The following is a 19,873-nucleotide window of genomic DNA, read 5'->3' as shown; positions in this document are numbered from 1 at the left end:
TTAACAGATATAGTATTATGCAATGTATCAGAGTTTAGAGAGGACCAGAGATCATCCCTAATTCGTTTACAAGCCTTGTGAATGTTGCTTCAGCCAGAGGTTTGGTGAAGATATCTGCCAACTGCTGATCTGTTGGAACAAAGTGAAGCTCTACTGTTCCTTCCATCACATGTTCTCTGATAAAATGATACCTTATGCTGATGTGTTTGGTCATGGAGTGCTGTACTGGATTTCCTGTCATAGCAATAGCACTTTGGTTATCACAATAAATAGGAATTTGAGTCAGAGTTAACCCATAATCCAGTAGTTGATTCTTCATCCATAAAATCTGAGCACAGCAGCTTCCTGCAGCAATATACTCTGCTTCTGCAGTGGATGTGGAAATAGATTTTTGTTTCTTACTAAACCAAGAAACTAATCTTCCTCCAAGAAATTGACAGCTCCCACTTGTACTTTTTCTGTCTATTTTGCATCCTGCAAAATCTGCATCAGAGTAACCAATCAGTGTAAAGTCTGATTCTCTGGGATACCAGAGTCCCATCTCAATTGTTCCTTTGAGATATTTGAAAATCCTCTTGACTGCTACAAGGTGTGGTTCTCTTGGATCTGCTTGAAATCTTGCACAGAGACAGGTTGCATACATGATATCAGGTCTACTAGCAGTCAGATATAGGAGTGAGCCTATCATACCTCTGTAGTTAGTAATTTCTACTGGTGAACCAGTATCTTTATCTAACTTAGTGGCAGTTGCCATTGGAGTGGTAGCAGCTGAGCTATCCTGCATGCCAAATTTCTTTAGCAGGTTCTTGGTATATTTAGACTGATTAATGAAAATTCCTTCATCAGTCTGTTTAACTTGAAGTCCCAAAAAATAGCTCATTTCTCCCATCATGCTCATCTGATATCTAGACTGCATAAGCTTTGAGAATCTCTCACAGAGTTTAGGATTAGTAGACCCGAAAATAATATCATCTACATAGACTTGAACTAATAGCAGGTCATTACCATGGTTGAGATAAAAAAGAGTTTTATCAATTGTACCTCTGTTGAAACCACTGTCCAAAAGAAATTGAGCCAGAGTTTCATACCATGCTCTAGGTGCTTGCTTTAGTCCATACAGTGCTTTATCCAATCTGTAGACATGATCTGGAAATTTTGTGTCCACAAATCCTGGAGGTTGTTCAACATACACTTCTTCCTCCAACTCCCCATTGAGAAAAGCACTCTTTACATCCATCTGAAACACTTTGAATTTCTTGTGTGCTGCATAAGCCAAGAAAATTCTGATTGCTTCCAATCTGGCAACTGGAGCAAAGGTCTCATCATAGTCAATTCCTTCTTGTTGAGAGTATCCCTTAGCTACCAGTCTGGCTTTATTTCTTGTAATTACACCATCACTGTCTGTTTTGTTCCTGAAAACCCATTTAGTACCAACTATTGATCTGTTCTTTGGTCTTGGTACAAGTGTCCAGACTTTATTTCTCTCAAATTCATTTAATTCCTCCTGCATTGCTGTTACCCAGTCTGCATCCTTCAAGGCTTCTTCCACTTTCTTTGGTTCTGTTTGAGATAAAAATGAATGAAATAAACACTCATTTGCTGTTGCAGTTCTGGTTTGTACTCCAGCATCTGGATCCCCAATAATCAGATCTGGTGTATGAGACTTTGTCCATTTTCTTTCATGTGGCAGTTGATTTCTGGAACTAGATCCTCCCCCATGATCCATGCCAGTATCATTCTGAGTTTCTGATGCCTCTCCCCCATTATCCATGCTATCTCCATGAGCATTCTGAGTTTCTGATGCTCCCCCTGAAGATGTGTTCTCCTGATTCTCTGATGTAGAGTGATCAGAGTTTGAGGAGTCAGAATCAGAGTTTGTGTTTTCTGCCGAGTCTGCAACATTTTCATTCAGATTTTCATTTTGAAAGTGCTCCCCCTCAACATGTGCTTGAGGTTGATGGTTAGAAGTGACATGTTCTGATATTGTCTCAGAGTCAGAGTTTATGGAATCAGAGAATGCATCTTCATCTTCAAATCTCAGTTGCTCATGATCTTCAAAATCTTCCATTCCAGTAATTTTCTTATCATCAAAGGACACATGAATGGATTCCATGATTACCCTTGTTCTCAGATTGTAAACTCTGAAGGCTTTTGTTGATAAGGGATAACCAACAAAAATTCCTTCATCAGCTTTTAAATCAAATTTAGTCAGCTGTTCAGGATGATTTTTCAGAACAAAACATTTACATCCAAAAATATGGAAGTATTTGAGATTTGGTTTTCTGCCTTTAACCATTTCAAATGGAGTTTTCCCATGTTTGTTAATCAGAGTTGCATTCTGTGTGAAACAGGCAGACTGCACAGCTTCAGCCCAGAAGTAGGTTGGTAGCTTTGCTTCCTCCAACATGGTTCTAGCAGCTTCAATCAGAGTTCTGTTCTTTCTTTCAACAACACCATTTTGTTGAGGTGTTCCAGGTGCTGAAAATTCTTGTTTAATGCCATTTTCTTTACAGAACTCCTCCATTTTAAAATTCTTGAACTCAGTGCCATTATCACTTCTGATGATTTTTACTGCATCTTTAGAGATCTTGTTCAAATGTTTGACATGCTCAATCAATAAAGATGGTGTCTCATCCTTGCTGTGAAGAAAATGTACCCATGTATATCTGGTAAATTCATCAACAATGACCAGAGTATATCTCTTCTTTGCAATGGACATTATATTTACTGGTCCAAAAAGATCAATATGCAGCAGATGATAAGGCTCAAGAATTGAGGACTCAGTTTTACTTTTGAAGGAAGACTTCCTCTGTTTTGCTTTCTGACAGGAGTCACAGAGTCCATCTGGAGTAAAAACTGTTTTTGGAAGTCCTTTCACAAGATCTTTCTTCACAAGCTCATTTATATTATTGAAGTTCAGGTGAGATAATTTCTTGTGCCAGTTCCAGCTTTCTTCAATACTGGCTCTGCCAAGTAGACAGATTGCAGAGCTTTCAGAGTTTAAAGATAGCTTAGCTTCATAGATGTTGCCATGTCTGTATCCTTTCAGAACAACTTTTCCAGTTCTTTTACTAATGACCTCACAGTGTTCTTCCAAGAAATTGACATGATATCCTCTGTCACAGATTTGACTTATGCTAAGCAGATTATGCTTAAGTCCTGAGACAAGAGCTACAGATTGAATAATGACATTTCCAAGATTGATATTGCCATATCCCAAAGTTTTCCCTATGTTGCCATCTCCATAAGAAACATTTGGGCCGGCCTTCTCCACAAAGTCTGATAGCAGGGCTTTATTTCCTGTCATGTGTCCAGAGCATCCACTGTCCAGAACTAGGATGTTTTTCCTGTTGCCCTGCAATCACATACATAACTAATGATTAGTTTTAAGGACCCAGACTTGCTTGGATCCTTTGTTCTTGTTAAGTTTGTTAACACTAGCAGCGGAAGATTTATCAGAGTTTATATCAGAGTTTGTGCTAACAGACTTTTTAACAGATGCTGAACTAGGAGAATCAATCTTTTTCTTCAAAGAAGGTTTTAATTCATAATAATTGTAGTACAAACTATGATATTCCTTACAAGTGTAAATGGAATGCCATAAACTACCACAATGAAAACAAGGATTCTCTGGTCTAAATCTAGTATTCCTAGTCTTAACTTCTGATTTTGGAGACATAGCATTTATGTCCTTATTTTTCCTGCAAAAAGAAGCAAGATGATTAGGATTACCACAATTATGACAAGTTTTCCTAGGAGCATTTGGAACAGGCATGTAATTGTTGCTTTTGTTTATTCCAACCTTTCCATTCCTATTTTTCCTAGGTTCCTTAATCCTGTTTTCTTTCTTAACCTCCTTGAGTTTATGCTTAAGCTGTTTCTGAGTCATTAAACCAATATTAACCTTTTTAGGAGTATCAGTTTTTGATTCTGCAACAAATCTTACTGGAACTACCTTGGGTTTTTCAATTTTAATGGTTTCTTGTTTATATGACTCAGCTTCATTTTTATCAGAGTAACCTAACCCTTTCTTCCAGTTCCCACTTTCTAGGATATTCTGAGTAGTCTTTCCTGAGTTAGTCCAAGTTTTGATTATCTCTCTTTCCTTAGCAAGTTCTGATTCAAGAGAAGCATTTTTCTTTAAGAGTTCATTTTTAATAAAGATAGAGTCATCTCTTTCCTTCTGAACTTCTAGCATCTGAACTAGTTCTTTTTCAAGATAATCATTCCTTTTCTTAACATCTAAGATCTCAGATTTTAGTCTGTCATTTTCTAAGGTCTGATCTCTATAACTAACATGCAGAGTTTTAAGAAACAATCTTAACTCAGTTATATCCTCAGTATCAAAAGCAAGAGTGGAATGAGGTACCTTAGTTTCAACAGTCTCAGTGCTGTTGTCCATGTTTGCCATCAAGGCATAGTTGACTTCTTCCTCTGATTCTGATGAGTCTGCCCAACTCCCCTTCTTTGTGATAAAGGCCTGTTCCTTTTCTTTCTTAGCCTTCTTGCACTCAGTTGCAAAATGTCCTTTCTCTCCACAATTGAAGCAGGTGTATTTAGACTTATCAGATTTTCCAGATTTTTCTTCTTTGCCTTCATTCCTTTTGAAGACCTTCTTATCAGAGTTTCTGTCTTTCCTTGAGAACTTCTTCCCTTTGTTGAAGTTCTTGTAAGCCATCTTCTTGAAGCTTTTTACCATTAATGCTGCCAGCTGCATCATCTCAGTATCACTGTCATCAGAGTCTGAAGGAATATCAGAGTCTGAGTCAACATCAGAGTTTGATGACTCAGTATCAGACTTTTTGACAATTGCTTTTCCTTTGCTTTTCACAGTTGAATCTTCTTGAACTTTTAGGGCAACTGGTTTGGGTTTCCCACCATGTCGTTTGCTCCTTTGCTCCATCTCAAGTTCATGAGTTTTCAACCTTCCAAAGATTTCATCCAGAGACATCTCTTCAAGATCAAGATTGTCTCTTATAGTGGTTACTTTCAAATCCCACTTTTCAGGAAGAGCAAGCAGAAATTTGAGATTTGAGTCTTCCAGATCATATTCTTTATCCACAAGAGACAAGTCATTCAGCAGCTTGACAAATCTATCATAAAGATCAGTCAGTGATTCACCTGATTTTGAATCAAAGTGTTCATACTCTTGAGTAAGTATGGTCCTTCTGTTCTTTTTGATGGCTTTGGTTCCTTGACATCTGACTTCCAAAGCATCCCATATCTCCTTTGCAGTTTTGCATCCAATTACTCTATTTGACATAGCATTGTCCAGAGCACTATGCAACAGATGCTTCACCTTTGCATCTTTACTTATAGATGAGATGTCCTCTGGAGTATAGTCCTTCTTCTCTTTAGGGATCATCTTCTGGGGTTCATCTCCCACTGCAACAGAGAGCTTTGTTGGCATGTGTGGACCATCATAAATTCTATCCAGATATTCTGGATCTGTAGATTCCAGAAACATGATCATTCTTACTTTCCAGACAGAATATTCAGATGCCCTGAGGACCGGAACCCTAAGAGACTCATATCTACTGTTTTGTGATTTCTCAGACATGATTGTGTGATTAAGATCTCACTGTAGGTATATCAACAGAGCTGGCTCTGATACCACTTGTTAGGCCGAATAAACTCACTATATAAGATAATATAGTGAACACAATCAAGAATAAAACACCAGTATAAGAGAATAATTCAACTAAACTCTTATTCACAATTCACAGTAGCTTACAAATAATCTCTTAGTGATTTATAATTTATCACTAAGAGCTGCTAGGTTACACGAATGATACTCAATTGATAACTCATCTAGAGTAAACCCTAAGCTGTGTTTATATACACAGTTACATGATATCTACTGATTGATTTATAAATATCTTCTTCCTAAAATAATCTAATCAGTAGCTATCCTTCTGCTGTCCTGATCTGTACAATCTCTCTTGATATTTATCTTCCTTATTTAGTCAGATATGCTCCTGAAAATCAGCCGCCTGCAAACTCTGATCATCGCTTAAACTCTGATCCAGCTGGCAGTCGCTAAACTCTGATTTCCAGCTAAACTCTGATATTTGCTTCTGCACACTAAACAAGTTAGATACCTGTGACATCATCAAATATGTAACAATTTATAATTATCTGCTTCCTAAAATAATCTAATCAGTAGCTATCCTTCTGCTGTCCTGATCTGCACAATCTCTCTTGATCTTTATCTTCCTTATTTAGTCAGATATGCTCCTGAAAATCAGCCGCTTGCAAACTCTGATCATCGCTTAAACTCTGATCCAGCTGTCAGTCGTTAAACTCTGATTTCCAGCTAAACTCTGATATTTGCTTCTGCACACTAAACAAGTTAGATACCTGTGACATCATCAAATATGTAACAATCTCCCCCAACTTGTGCATTAGACAGATTGAACAAGTTCTATATATTTACTGATGATGTCAAAAACAATCAAGGACAAATGCATGAAGTAACTAATCTGCATAAATAAATTAACACTTACAGAGTAGGCAGAACTAATTACAACTTACAGAACATAGCAGAACTAATTATCCAATCAGTCTATATCCATAGCTCTCCTTAACAAACTTGGTAATCAGATCTTCTTCAATTTGTTTCAGAGTTTGTATCATTTGAGCTTTGACAGTCTTTAACTCTTCATCTTCATCTCCTGTCTGGTATATAGCTGATCTCAAGGCATTAGCCTTGCTTCTCTTCATTGCTTCTCCAAGCTGAATGACTCTAGGCCTGTCTGCTTCATTATTATAACCCAAGATTCTGGTGTTTGCAATAGTCTCCATCACAGAACTATTCTTTTCCATGCTAATTTCAGAACCATCATCTTGAGCTATTTGTGGAATATATTCATCATCAGACTTTATTCCATAGAATCTTCTCTTTTCACTAATTGTTTTCTTCATCAGATCTGACCACCTCTGAGTTGCTTCATTCTTGATCTCCAACATATAGTGAAAATGTTCCAGCTCTCTCAGAGATTTCAGCAATAAATCAGCTTCTGATATTCTATACACTCTGCCAGATTCTAGAAATATAGCAATCTTTTCTTTATCTTCTGGCCCATCATGAGTGTCCATCAGAATCTGTACTGACTCAACTTTGTCAAGATCCTTCTGTGTAATAGCTTCTCCTACTTTTTCAGTCAGAGGATAAGGATCTCTGAAAGTAGTTGCTGAGCCTGTTTGAATCTTTTCTTTTCTGTGACCAAGACCAGTTGTGTCATAAGCTTCTTTCCCTCTGGTGCCATGAGTTCTTACTCTGGTGAGCATTGGGCTTTCCTTGTATAAATTTGTACCAAGACTCCCATATAAACTCTTTTTCTTCTGATCATCTTGAGTCTTCTCAGAGCTTAACTTCAACCAAGAAGCTTTAGTATCTTCAATCTTTTCTTCAGTTATTGGAGCTTTAACTTGAGCATTGTCAGAGGTTAAAGTTATCTCAGGAATTGATAAGTGGTATTTATACACACTTATAGGCCTTCATTTCCACTTAAATTGGTTGGTTGTACTTAAGTGTTTAGTGTCTTTTGATGTGTTTTTATTGTTTTTCTGTGCAGGTCACGAGTTGAGGTGATGAAGTGATTTTCTATCATTTTAGGTTGGTTTTGGTGCATTATTTGCAAGAATAGAGGATTGTGGATTCACCGCGACTTGGGATTTTGTGGGTATATCTTCTACAAACCCTCACGAGAGCACACTCGTCCACTAGAGCTATCTAGGGGTTTAAAAGGCTTGTTGCATGTGCTAAATGCAACCGTGATCACCTACGGAAGTGGTACTAGAAGCGAGGAAGGACATGCACGCGAGAACGAGCGAGAAACGAAGAAACGGGGCTGTCATCACAGACAGTAGCGCGCCCGCGCTACTTGTTAGCGCGCCCGCGCTACTAACTGCTGTGACTAGCGCGCCTGCGCTAAGTTAGCGCGGCCGCGCTCAGCAGAACTTCCCCGGGCCGATTTTTACAGCTTTTTAGTGGATTTTCGCAGCGGTCGAGGCCCGGTTGACTTGGTCAATGTATTTTTATTTCTCGTGTGAAAAACCCTAGCCTCATAGAAGTAGTTTAGTATAAGAGAACAATATCGTAGTTTTAGTTTAATCATTCAAGCACAATATCAGTTTGTATTAGATCGTTCTTCGCGAGGAAGTGACAGTTTCGAGCGAGATCGTGAACTTCAATCTGTAACGTGTGATCTTTATTATTAATTCAAGCATTTTTATTCCACTTAATTCTTGTCATTTATCTATCATGTTTTCATTAGAAACCATGATGTCGATTAGTTCGATTATGAACTAACCGCCTTCATGGGATTCTAATGGATTTATCGATGTAGTCTAGTAACGAATATTTATTACTTGATTTTGTGACGTACGTTGATTTCTTTGCATGAGCCGTACTTATTCTTCTTAGGAGAGTAGCTAACTTCTAAGTTGTTTGTTAATTCTTTCTGAAGCGAGAGTGGATGATTGAATTTAGAACTTTGCCATGTAAACATAGGATTATGTGAATGAAGCATAATTTGTGATAGACTTGAACTATTTTTATCACCCTGTGTAATCACGATAGATGACTTGTTATTTAAACCTCTCTGCTTACACTACCGCTATAGAGATATAGGGTCTGAGCTTTGTTGGTGTCCATGAGATTTCTGTCTTAATTGCGGATTTCGATTGGTATGATATGTGTGCAACGAGAGTTGGCATGTATTACTTTCGTGTTGTCTGATTAGGATCAACAGTCGCATGTTAATCAGTAATTTCAATTCTAGATGAATTCGATAATGAAGTTAGAATCCCATGTGTTTTCCTATTCTGAATTTGATTAATAAATTTAGTTATTAGTATAAAAGAAACCAATCCTTGTTAATTGTCTTAGCAGTGATAATTGATTATACATTGTTGCATAGGTGCATATTCTTAATTCACCAGTCTCTGTGGGATCGAACTTAATATATTACTTGTGATCACGTGCGCTTGCGTGTAGATTTCACCGAACAAGTTTTTGGCGCCGCTGCCGGGGACTCGGTGTTAATTAATTAGTTTATGTACTTGTCATCAGTGTGCATTAAAATTCACTGACTAGGATTCTATTCTCTTCTCACTTTTCTTCTTTTCTTTATTTCAGGTACTTGGATCGCGTTTATGCAAACACGTTCTCAAACCCGTAAAAGAAAAGCAATTGATTCATCTTCATCTTCTTCTTCTGATTCTGAAACAATTGTTCGCACTAAATCACGCAAGTGTACGTGGTCACAAGTAATATAGAATATAATTCAAGTTCGTTCCCACAGAGACTGGTGTATTCAGAATTATGCACTTATGCACCAATGTATGATTATTATTCAATGCTTGGACAAGTAATCAAATTGGGTTTTGGTTTTATACTTAACTAATCCTATTCGAATTATGAAACTAAGAATTATCAACTAAGAGAATAACGATTTACTAATGAGAATAAAACATGGGATTCTAGCTTCATTAACAACTTCATTCAGAGCTCTACCTTTATTCGATTGTAATGGTTGATAACTAATCAGATAACACGAGGCTGATACACGCTAACTGTCGTTATACGTGTACCATACTGCTACACATCCACAATTAAGATAGAAGGTAAACAGACACCAATTATGCTTAGACCCTATATGTCTATAGAATTTGAAAACATAACGGTTGAAGAGCAAGTTATCTATCAAGATTACATAGGGCGATGCAAGATGGGTAAAATTACATCACAAGTCATGCTATCGAACACGAAACCTATGCTCGCATGGCAAGTTCTAAATCAATATATTCACTATCGCTTCAATAAAGATTAACAAACAATCTTAGATGTTAGCTACGCATCCAAGACGAATAAGCACAACCAATACGAGGAAATCAAACCATCACATATGAACAAGACAAATTAACTACTGAAATTCATCGATAAATCCGCTAAAATCCCATGACAATGATTAGTTCATAATCGAACTTCTCATCATCATGGGTTCTAATGTAAACATGGTACTGAATAGGAAAAACAAAGTCAAAGTACGAGAATCAGAGTTAAGAAACAAATCCGAAACGAGCATCCAAGTTACGCCTGCTTCGAAGAATTACAAAAGTAAAAGTTATGAAATTCGATCTTGATCTTCTCCGTAGCCGTCACGTGCTCCTTCGAATGTTTCTCGGTTATTGCTTTAGTCCCCCCAAGCCTTTCTTAAACTTCCCCAGCGATCGGGCCTTGAAACGGATCAGAAACGGGCAACCGGGCTTAAATTCGCTGCCAGTTTGGTGCGGGTGCGCCAGATTTGGGGCGGGTGCGCCAGCGGGGCAGGTGCGCCAGATTTGGGGCGGGTGCCCCAATTCAGCAGCCCACTTCTTTGTCCATAACTTTTGACTCGCGCATCCGATTGCCTCGCCGTTTTTTTTCAATGAAAGCTATGAATCTCCTCTTCGTTCTCCTCCAAAGAAACCTACACAACATCACACTAAAACATATCAAAAACATCAAAAGCTTGAGGCCAGATCATCCATTTAAGTCAAATTGAAGGCTTCCGAGTGGATATAAAATCCACTTATCACACCCCCAAACTTAAACCGATGCTTGTCCTCAAGCATAGACACACACACAAATACTAGTAACATAATGCATGAATGCAACTAAATGCCTACATCTAACGAATCATGAAGTGTAATCCTTGTTAACTTAGCATCCTCAAAATATGCAACATTCTCGGCATTCATCTCTTTCACACATTAGCCATATTCTCTTCCACTACTCGTGTGAAGTGCATCGTGTGTGCTAGCATGCTCTCTAGTGAAACAAAACAAAGACTATCAAACTTCAACAGAGTCCTCACTACGAGCCGTTAATCAGAATAAGGCTTAAACACTTCTTTACTAAAGAGTCAACTACAATTTAGGATCACTAAAGAATTCCTATGCCTCTCCTATTTTTTCCTATTTTTTTTTCTTTTTTTCTTGCTAAGTCTAAGGTTGGGACGCTTCTCAGTGTAAGTGAGTCACGACCGCCATTCGACTTCGCTTCTCTTTTTTTTCCTCTTTTTCTTTTAATCAAGTAATTCTCCAGTAATCAAAGGTTGTGAAAGGTCACCAAGAAATTGCTTATTCTAATACATTTGCACTTAATACCAGCACAAGTACATGGATCGTCCCTTTCACATGGCATTGCATTCTACCTATTGATCTCAAAGGAGTACTTGATAAATTTTTTATTCTCTTTTTTTTTCTTTTTCTTTTTTTAGAAAGGCATATTCATCCCTTAACTCCCCCAAACTTAAGATTTACAAACTCTAAGTTCAAAAAGGGAATACTCCAAACTCTACGCCCGACTCAACGCGAGGACTCAAGAAATAAGTTAGTCTAAGTCTTATCTCTAGAGCATAAGTGTAATTACAATTTTCACACAAGCAGTTTCCAAGTAACAAGGCATCACATATGATAAAGACTACTAGCCAAGAAATTATGCACATAAACTTATCATAGGAAATCAACTTGGAACACAACTTCAAAATTCATGCAAATGCAACTATGTGAATATATGAACTACTAACACATACTAAACACAAGCATATATATAAAAAACGAAAACGAACTAATATGCAAACACTATGAGATAATATGCTAAACTATATGCAACATGCAACCTATATGAACACACACTACTACTAGTCCTTAGATTACCACCCCCAAACTTAAAATATTCAATGTCCTCATTGAAGGTGATAAAAAGGATCGAATGTACCTAGAAGTCGGGAGGATCACCCTCCTCGGGTGGAGGATCAGGTGGTGAATATACCATGCCATCTCCAAACACTGGCCAATCAACCTCCACACCAATAGCTCGAAAAGCACTCCCAAGAGCCTGAGTCAAATCCTTTGCAAAACGGCGGTGAATGTCATGCATGTCATCTATGCGCCGTGACAATCTTCTAAACTGCACATCACTTAAGAGATTCGGTGGTAGTTTGAGTTCAAAATTTGGAGCTTCTTCAATAGATGGTTTAAGATGCTCCTTAAAATTCTTAAGCTCTGCTCCTCCTTCATCTTCGAAATCAGAATCCCGTGATAAGACTCTCTCTAAGGTACCTGGCCTTAGCTTTTGCTCCATCTCAGAATTTTCAACAACTTCTAGTGGCTCCACCTTAAAGCATTCTTCTTTGTCGGTTGGAAATTTCATTGCGTTGAACACCTTAAAAGTGACACTCTGATCTTGAACTCTCATTGTAAGCTCTCCTTTTTGCACATCGATCAAAGTTTGGCCTGTAGCTAAGAACGGCCTTCCCAAGATAATAGGAATCTTCTTATCCTCCTCAAAGTCTAGAATGACAAAATCAGCAGGGAAGATGAGCTTATCCACCTTAACCAAGACATCCTCCACTATACCTCGTGGGTAAGTGATGGACCGATCAGCCAGTTGTAATGACATGTTCGTAGGCTTCGGCTCCGGCAGACCAAGTTTCTTGAAAACAGACAACGGCATCAGATTGATGCTAGCTCCCAAGTCACACAAGCACTTGTCGAAGGACAATTTCCCAATAGTACACGGGATTGTGAAACTTCCCGGATCTTTCAGCTTGGGGGGCAATTTCTGCTGCAACACAGCACTACACTCCTCGGTCAAAGCCACAGTCTCCAAGTCCTCAAGTTTGAGTTTCCGAGATAGAATACCTTTCATGAACTTAGCATAACTCGGCATTTGTTCTAGAGCCTCCGCAAAAGGTATGTTGATTTGTAATTTCTTGAAAACCTGTAGAAATTTAGCGAATTGTTTGTCGAGCTTATGCTTCTGCAGTCTCTTCGGAAAAGGTGGAGGTGGATATACTTGCTTGACCCCAATATCAGCTTTCGGGCTAGATTTCTCGGCTGAATCCTTGCTTGCTTCCTCGTTGATTTTATTCTTGTCAGCTTCAACAACAGTTTTTTCACTATCTAACTTAGATGAGAGCACGGGTGTTTCAACCTGTTGATCACTCTCTTCCTTGTTTTGCTCTGTTGCTGATTCTTTTTCCTTCGTAACCTTTCCGGACCTTAAGGTGACAGCCTGTACCTGTTCCTTCATCTCTTTCTTACCCGGATTGGCCTCGGTATCACTAGGAAGCGTTCCTTGTGGTCTGTTTATCAACGCGTTAGCAATCTGCCCAATCTGATTCTCCAAAGTTTTGATTGACAACGCTTGGCTTTTAATCATTAATTTCATCTCTTCCCATTCAGATCTTTCGTTGGAAGACTGTCCAGCCACCCCATGATTTTGTTGCTGGAATCCGGGTGGATGGAATTGCTGTCTCGGTGCAAACTGTTGTTGAAAACCAGAAGGGTTAAAAGGTCTAGATCCATGCTGCTGAAACTGTTGCTGTTGTTGTGGCATGTAATTCTGATTATTGCTCCAGCTGAAATTCGGATGATTCCGATTATTAGGATGATAAGTGGCCGGAGCTGGCTGTTGTGACCTCTGAAAGTTGCTCACAAACTGAGCGGATTCGCTCGATATAGCACACTGATCCGAAGAATGTGCTCCAGCACAGAGCTCGCAGACTAAAGGTGGCTGCTGATTTCCTAGATTTGCCAAAGAATCCACCTTCATAGTAAGAGCCTTAAGCTGAGCAGCTATGGCTGTAGTAGCATCAACATCTAGAATTCCTGCTGCTTTGCCCTGATGAAGACGCTGAGTAGGATTCTGATATTCATTCGCAGCCATCATCTCGATCAACTCATAAGCCTCATCATAGCTCTTAGCCCATAGAGCTCCGCCTGATGCAGCATCGAGCATTAGCCTCGATTGAGGACCCAACCCATTATAAAAGCAGTTAATAACCATCCAATCAGGCATCCCATGATGTGGACACTTCCGAAGCATCTCCTTGTAGCGTTCCCAAGCTTCACATAAAGTTTCACCAGACAACTGAGAGAATTGAGTGATAGCATTCCTGATTGCAGCGGTTTTAGCCATAGGGAAGAACTTAGTAAGAAATTTCTGAGTCAGATCCTCCCATGTCGTAATAGATCCTGCAGGAAGAGAATGCAACCATCCTTTAGCTTTATCCCTCAGAGAAAATGGGAACAACCTCAATCTGATGGCATCGTCCGTAACACCATTGAACTTGAAAGTGTCGCAGATCTCAATGAAGTCCCGAATATGAGTATTAGGATCCTCAGTCGGAGAACCCCCAAACTGCACTGAGTTCTGTACCATCTGAATAGTGCTCGGTTTGATCTCGAAAGTGTTGGCCTGAATTGCTGGCCTGACAATGCTCGATTGAATGTCATTGATTTTAGGCTCAGAGAAAGCCTTCAGAGCCTTAGGAATATTCACAGCTGGTGGTTGATCAACCATCGTATCAATCTCTATCGTTTCTTCCTTAATTAATGCTTCCTTACGAGCCTGAGAACGTGTTCGCATACACGTCCCTCAAGTACCTGAAACACACACAACGAACTAAAGTGAGAAAAGAATCCAAGTCACTGAACTTTAACGACCACTAATGACAAGCACATAAACTAAAATATAACACCGAGTCCCCGGCAGCGGCGCCAAAAACTTGTTCGCACTAAATCACGCAAGTGTACGTGGTCACAAGTAATATAGAATATAATTCAAGTTCGTTCCCACAGAGACTGGTGTATTCAGAATTATGCACTTATGCACCAATGTATGATTATTATTCAATGCTTGGACAAGTAATCAAATTGGGTTTTGGTTTTATACTTAACTAATCCTATTCGAATTATGAAACTAAGAATTATCAACTAAGAGAATAACGATTTACTAATGAGAATAAAACATGGGATTCTAGCTTCATTAACAACTTCATTCAGAGCTCTACCTTTATTCGATTGTAATGGTTGATAACTAATCAGATAACACGAGGCTGATACACGCTAACTGTCGTTATACGTGTACCATACTGCTACACATCCACAATTAAGATAGAAGGTAAACAGACACCAATTATGCTTAGACCCTATATGTCTATAGAATTTGAAAACATAACGGTTGAAGAGCAAGTTATCTATCAAGATTACATAGGGCGATGCAAGATGGGTAAAATCACATCACAAGTCATGCTATCGAACACGAAACCTATGCTCGCATGGCAAGTTCTAAATCAATATATTCACTATCGCTTCAATAAAGATTAACAAACAATCTTAGATGTTAGCTACGCATCCAAGACGAATAAGCACAACCAATACGAGGAAATCAAACCATCACATATGAACAAGACAAATTAACTACTGAAATTCATCGATAAATCCGCTAAAATCCCATGACAATGATTAGTTCATAATCGAACTTCTCATCATCATGGGTTCTAATGTAAACATGGTACTGAATAGGAAAAACAAAGTCAAAGTACGAGAATCAGAGTTAAGAAACAAATCCGAAACGAGCATCCAAGTTACGCCTGCTTCGAAGAATTACAAAAGTAAAAGTTATGAAATTCGATCTTGATCTTCTCCGTAGCCGTCACGTGCTCCTTCGAATGTTTCTCGGTTATTGCTTTAGTCCCCCCAAGCCTTTCTTAAACTTCCCCAGCGATCGGGCCTTGAAACGGATCAGAAACGGGCAACCGGGCTTAAATTCGCTGCCAGTTTGGTGCGGGTGCGCCAGATTTGGGGCGGGTGCGCCAGCGGGGCAGGTGCGCCAGATTTGGGGCGGGTGCCCCAATTCAGCAGCCCACTTCTTTGTCCATAACTTTTGACTCGCGCATCCGATTGCCTCGCCGTTTTTTTCCAATGAAAGCTATGAATCTCCTCTTCGTTCTCCTCCAAAGAAACCTACACAACATCACACTAAAACATATCAAAAACATCAAAAGCTTGAGGCCAGATCATCCATTTAAGTCAAATTGAAGGCTTCCGAGTGGATATAAAATCCACTTATCAACAATGACAGAACCTGAAGCACAACCAGACAGTAAGGCATTGAAGGATTTCTCTATGCCAAAGATCGATGATATCCAATCAAGCATTGTCAGGCCTGCAATCGCAGCCAAAGCCTTTGAAATCAAACCAGGAACTATTCAAATGGTCCAGAACTCGGTACAGTATGGGGGTTCTCCTACTGAAGACCCTAATATGCATATACGGAATTTTATAGAGATCTGTGACACTTTCAAATTTAATGACGTCTCTGATGAGGCTGTGAAGCTAAGACTTTTCCCATTTTCACTGAAAGATAAGGCCAAGGGATGGTTACATTCTTTACCATCTGGTTCGATTACTACATGGGAAGATCTAGCTCAGAAATTTCTCACTAAATTCTTCCCCATGGCAAAGACTGCTGCGCTACGAAATGCTCTATCTCAATTCTCTCAACAATCAGGAGAAACATTCTGTGAAGCCTGGGAGAGGTATAAAGAGATGCTAAGAAAGTGTCCCCACCATGGTATGCCGGATTGGATGCAAATAAACAGTTTCTACAATGGTCTTGGACCTCAATCCAGACCTATGCTTGATGCTGCTTCTGGAGGTGCGCTATGGGCTAAGAGTTATGAAGAAGCTTATGATCTTATTGAAATGATGGCGGCTAATGAATATCAGAACCCTACTCAAAGACTTACTCAAGGGAAAGTAGCCGGAATTCTTGATCTTGACACGTCTACAGCTATAGCAGCTCAACTTAAAGCTCTCACGATGAAAGTCGATTCTCTGGCTCACCAAGGAATTCAACAGCCAATCATTATTTGCGAATTATGTGCTGGTACTCATGCTACTGATCAGTGTGCCATTTCTAGTGAATCAGCACAATTTGTGAGCAACTTTCAGAGAGGTCAACAGCCTGCTCCAGCTACTTATCATCCTAACAACCGAAATCATCCTAATTTCAGCTGGAGTAATAACCAGGGGTATAACCAACCTCAACAAGGATTTCAACAGGGACCTAAACAGTACAGTCAGGCTGGGATTTCACAACAGTATGCACCTAAACAGCCATATCACCCGCCGGGATTTCAGAATCATGGGCAATCAGCTAACGAAAGGTCTGACATGGAAGAACTAAGGCTCATGTACAAGAGTCAGGCAGTAACTTTAAAAGCTTTGGAGACACAAGTCGGTCAGTTAGCTAATGCTTTACTGAACAGACCACAGGGGAATCTCCCTAGTGATACAGAGGTACCAGGTAAGAGGGACCCTAAAGAGCAAGTCCAATCCATTACGCTGAGATCTGGAAAAACTACAACAGGGCCTGCCTCAACATTAGCACAAGATCAGGGTGATGAACCGCAAGAAATTCCAGCAGAACTTCCTTCAAACACAATTGGAATCAACTCTACTGTTGAAAAAGATAAGGCTATCCCTGCAGCTGCTCCGGTGTCAAAACCATTATACCCACCACCTCCATTTCCTAGGAGGTTAAAAAAACAGCAGCTGGATAAGCAATTTGGTAAATTCCTTGAAGTGTTCAAAAAGCTTCACATCAACATCCCATTTGCTGAAGCACTCGAGCAAATGCCTAGCTATGCCAAGTTTATGAAGGGTATTCTTTCAAAAAAGCTAAGGCTCGAGGAGTTAGAGACAGTGGCTTTGACGGAGGAATGTAGTGCTGTGCTTCAACAGAAATTACCACCTAAGCTTAAAGATCCGGGAAGCTTCACTATCCCTTGCACTATTGGGAAGTTCTCTTTTGATAAGTGTCTGTGCGACTTGGGAGCTAGCATCAATCTGATGCCCTTATCTATCTTCACACAACTTGGCCTACCAGAGCTCAAGCCGACAAACATGTCTTTACAGCTGGCTGATCGTTCGATCACATATCCGAGGGGTATAATTGAAGATGTGCTAGTCAAGGTTGATCAATTAATATTTCCAGCCGACTTCGTGATTCTTGACTTTGAAGAAGACAAAAGGATTCCTATCATCTTGGGTAGACCCTTCTTAGCCACCGGGCAAACATTGATCGATGTCCAAAAAGGGGAACTTACAATGAGAATACAAGATCAGACGGTCACGTTCAACGTATTCAATGCAATGAAATTACCAACCGATGAGGAATCTTGTTTCAGTATGGATGTACTTGATACTACGGCAGAAGCTAATAGCCAGAGGGTTTTACAGGATGATGTATTGGAAGCAATCCTTACCAATGATGAGAAATGGGACAGTGAAGAAGAATTGGAAGAAATCCATCATCTTAACTCATCACCTTGGAGAAGGAATTTTGAACCCCCTGTCGAATCTCTTGGCTTAGAAGAATTAAAGGAAGATCACAAACCACTACAACCATCAGTGATCGAAGCACCTAAACTTGAACTTAAACCGTTACCGGATCACTTGAGGTATGCTTTTCTTGGTGAACGTTCTACTCTTCCTGTTATTATTGCAGCTAACTTGTCAGGTGAGGAAGAGGAAAAACTTTTGAGGGTGCTAAGGGAATTCAAAACAGCAATTGGGTGGACTCTAGCTGATATCAAGGGAATCAATCCATCATTTTGTCAGCACAAAATTCTCATTGAAGAAGGAAGCAAACCTTCAGTGGAACAACAAAGAAGGTTAAATCCTATCATGAATGACAGTAGTAGCCAACGAAAAAGGGGAACTCATCTCAACTAGAACTGTCACGGGTTGGAGGATTTGCATGGACTACAGAAAGCTGAATAAAGCTACAAGAAAAGATCACTTCCCTCTGCCTTTTATTGATCAGATGCTTGACAGTTTGGCTGGCCATGAGTTCTATTGTCTGTTAGATGGGTATTCTGGCTATAATCAGATTGCTATTTCTCCGGAAGATCAAGAAAAGACAACCTTTACATGCCCTTATGGTACTTTCGCATTCCGAAGAGTACCTTTTGGTTTATGTGGTGCACCAGCCACTTTTCAAAGGTGCATGATGGCAATATTCTCAGAGATGATCGGCATCAATGTGGAGGTATTCATGGACGACTTTTCTGTATTTGGAACATCTTATGACGAATGCCTCACGAATCTTAGAATGGTTCTTAAGCGCTGTGTGGAAACTAATCTGATTCTCAATTGGGAAAAATGTCATTTCATGGTGCAAGAAGGAATCATATTGGGGCATAAGGTATCTGCCAAGGGACTAGAAGTCGATAAAGCGAAGGTGGAAACAATTAAAAATCTTCCTCCACCACTTTCAGTCAAAGGCGTCCGAAGCTTCCTTGGTCATGCAGGTTTCTATCGGAGGTTCATCAAGGATTTCTCGAAAATTTCTAAACCTCTTTGCAATCTGTTAGAGAAAGACATTCCATTCAAATTTGATGAGGAGTGCTTGGAAGCATTTGAAATCTTGAAAAAGAAGTTGACATCAGCACCTATCATCACTGCACCTGATTGGAGTAAACCATTCGAATTAATGTGTGATGCCAGTGATTATGCTGTAGGAGCTGTACTGGGCCAGCGAACAAGCAATGTGTTTCATGTTATCTACTATGCCAGCAAAACATTAAATGATGCACAATTGAACTACACTACTACTGAAAAAGAACTTCTAGCTATTGTCTTTAGCTTTGAGAAGTTCAGGTCTTACCTTCTTGGAACAAAGGTAGTGGTATATACTGATCATGCAGCCATTCGATATCTCATCTCAAAGAAGGATTCTAAACCAAGACTAATTCGCTGGGTTTTATTGCTCCAAGAATTAGATGTGGAAATTAAGGATCGAAAGGGCACAGAAAATCAGGTAGCGGATCATTTATCCAGACTAGAAGATCACAGCAAACAAACTACCGACAACACTCTAATCAATGAATTCTTCCCAGACGAACAGTTGTTTGGAGTTGAGGCAGAAGAGCCATGGTTTGCTGACATTGTAAATTATCTGGTGAGTAAGGTCATTCCTCCAGAATTCTCTTATGCTCAACGCAAGAAATTCCTTCACGATGTGAAATGG

At 39.5% G+C, this 19,873-nt stretch overlaps 2 non-coding genes across 2 annotated transcripts; one reads left to right on the top strand and one right to left on the bottom strand.

Annotated features, from left to right (window-relative positions):
• The first annotated feature begins 13,850 nt into the window (after window positions 1-13,850).
• Window positions 13,851-13,957, top strand: LOC135152526 (small nucleolar RNA R71). The gene has a single exon (XR_010291701.1). It is a non-coding gene; the product is annotated as a small nucleolar RNA R71 (small nucleolar RNA).
• Window positions 13,958-16,308: 2,351 nt separating this feature from the next.
• On the bottom strand, window positions 16,309-16,415 carry LOC135152485 (small nucleolar RNA R71). The gene has a single exon (XR_010291661.1). It is a non-coding gene; the product is annotated as a small nucleolar RNA R71 (small nucleolar RNA).
• Between the last annotated feature and the right edge of the window lie 3,458 nt (window positions 16,416-19,873).

The sequence above is a fragment of the Daucus carota genome, chromosome 4 (genome assembly GCF_001625215.2).
Source record: "Daucus carota subsp. sativus chromosome 4, DH1 v3.0, whole genome shotgun sequence".
NCBI classification, from domain to species: Eukaryota; Viridiplantae; Streptophyta; class Magnoliopsida; order Apiales; family Apiaceae; genus Daucus; species Daucus carota.
The sequence above is the reverse complement of the archived record's forward strand: the minus strand, read 5'-3'. Positions and strand labels throughout refer to the sequence as shown.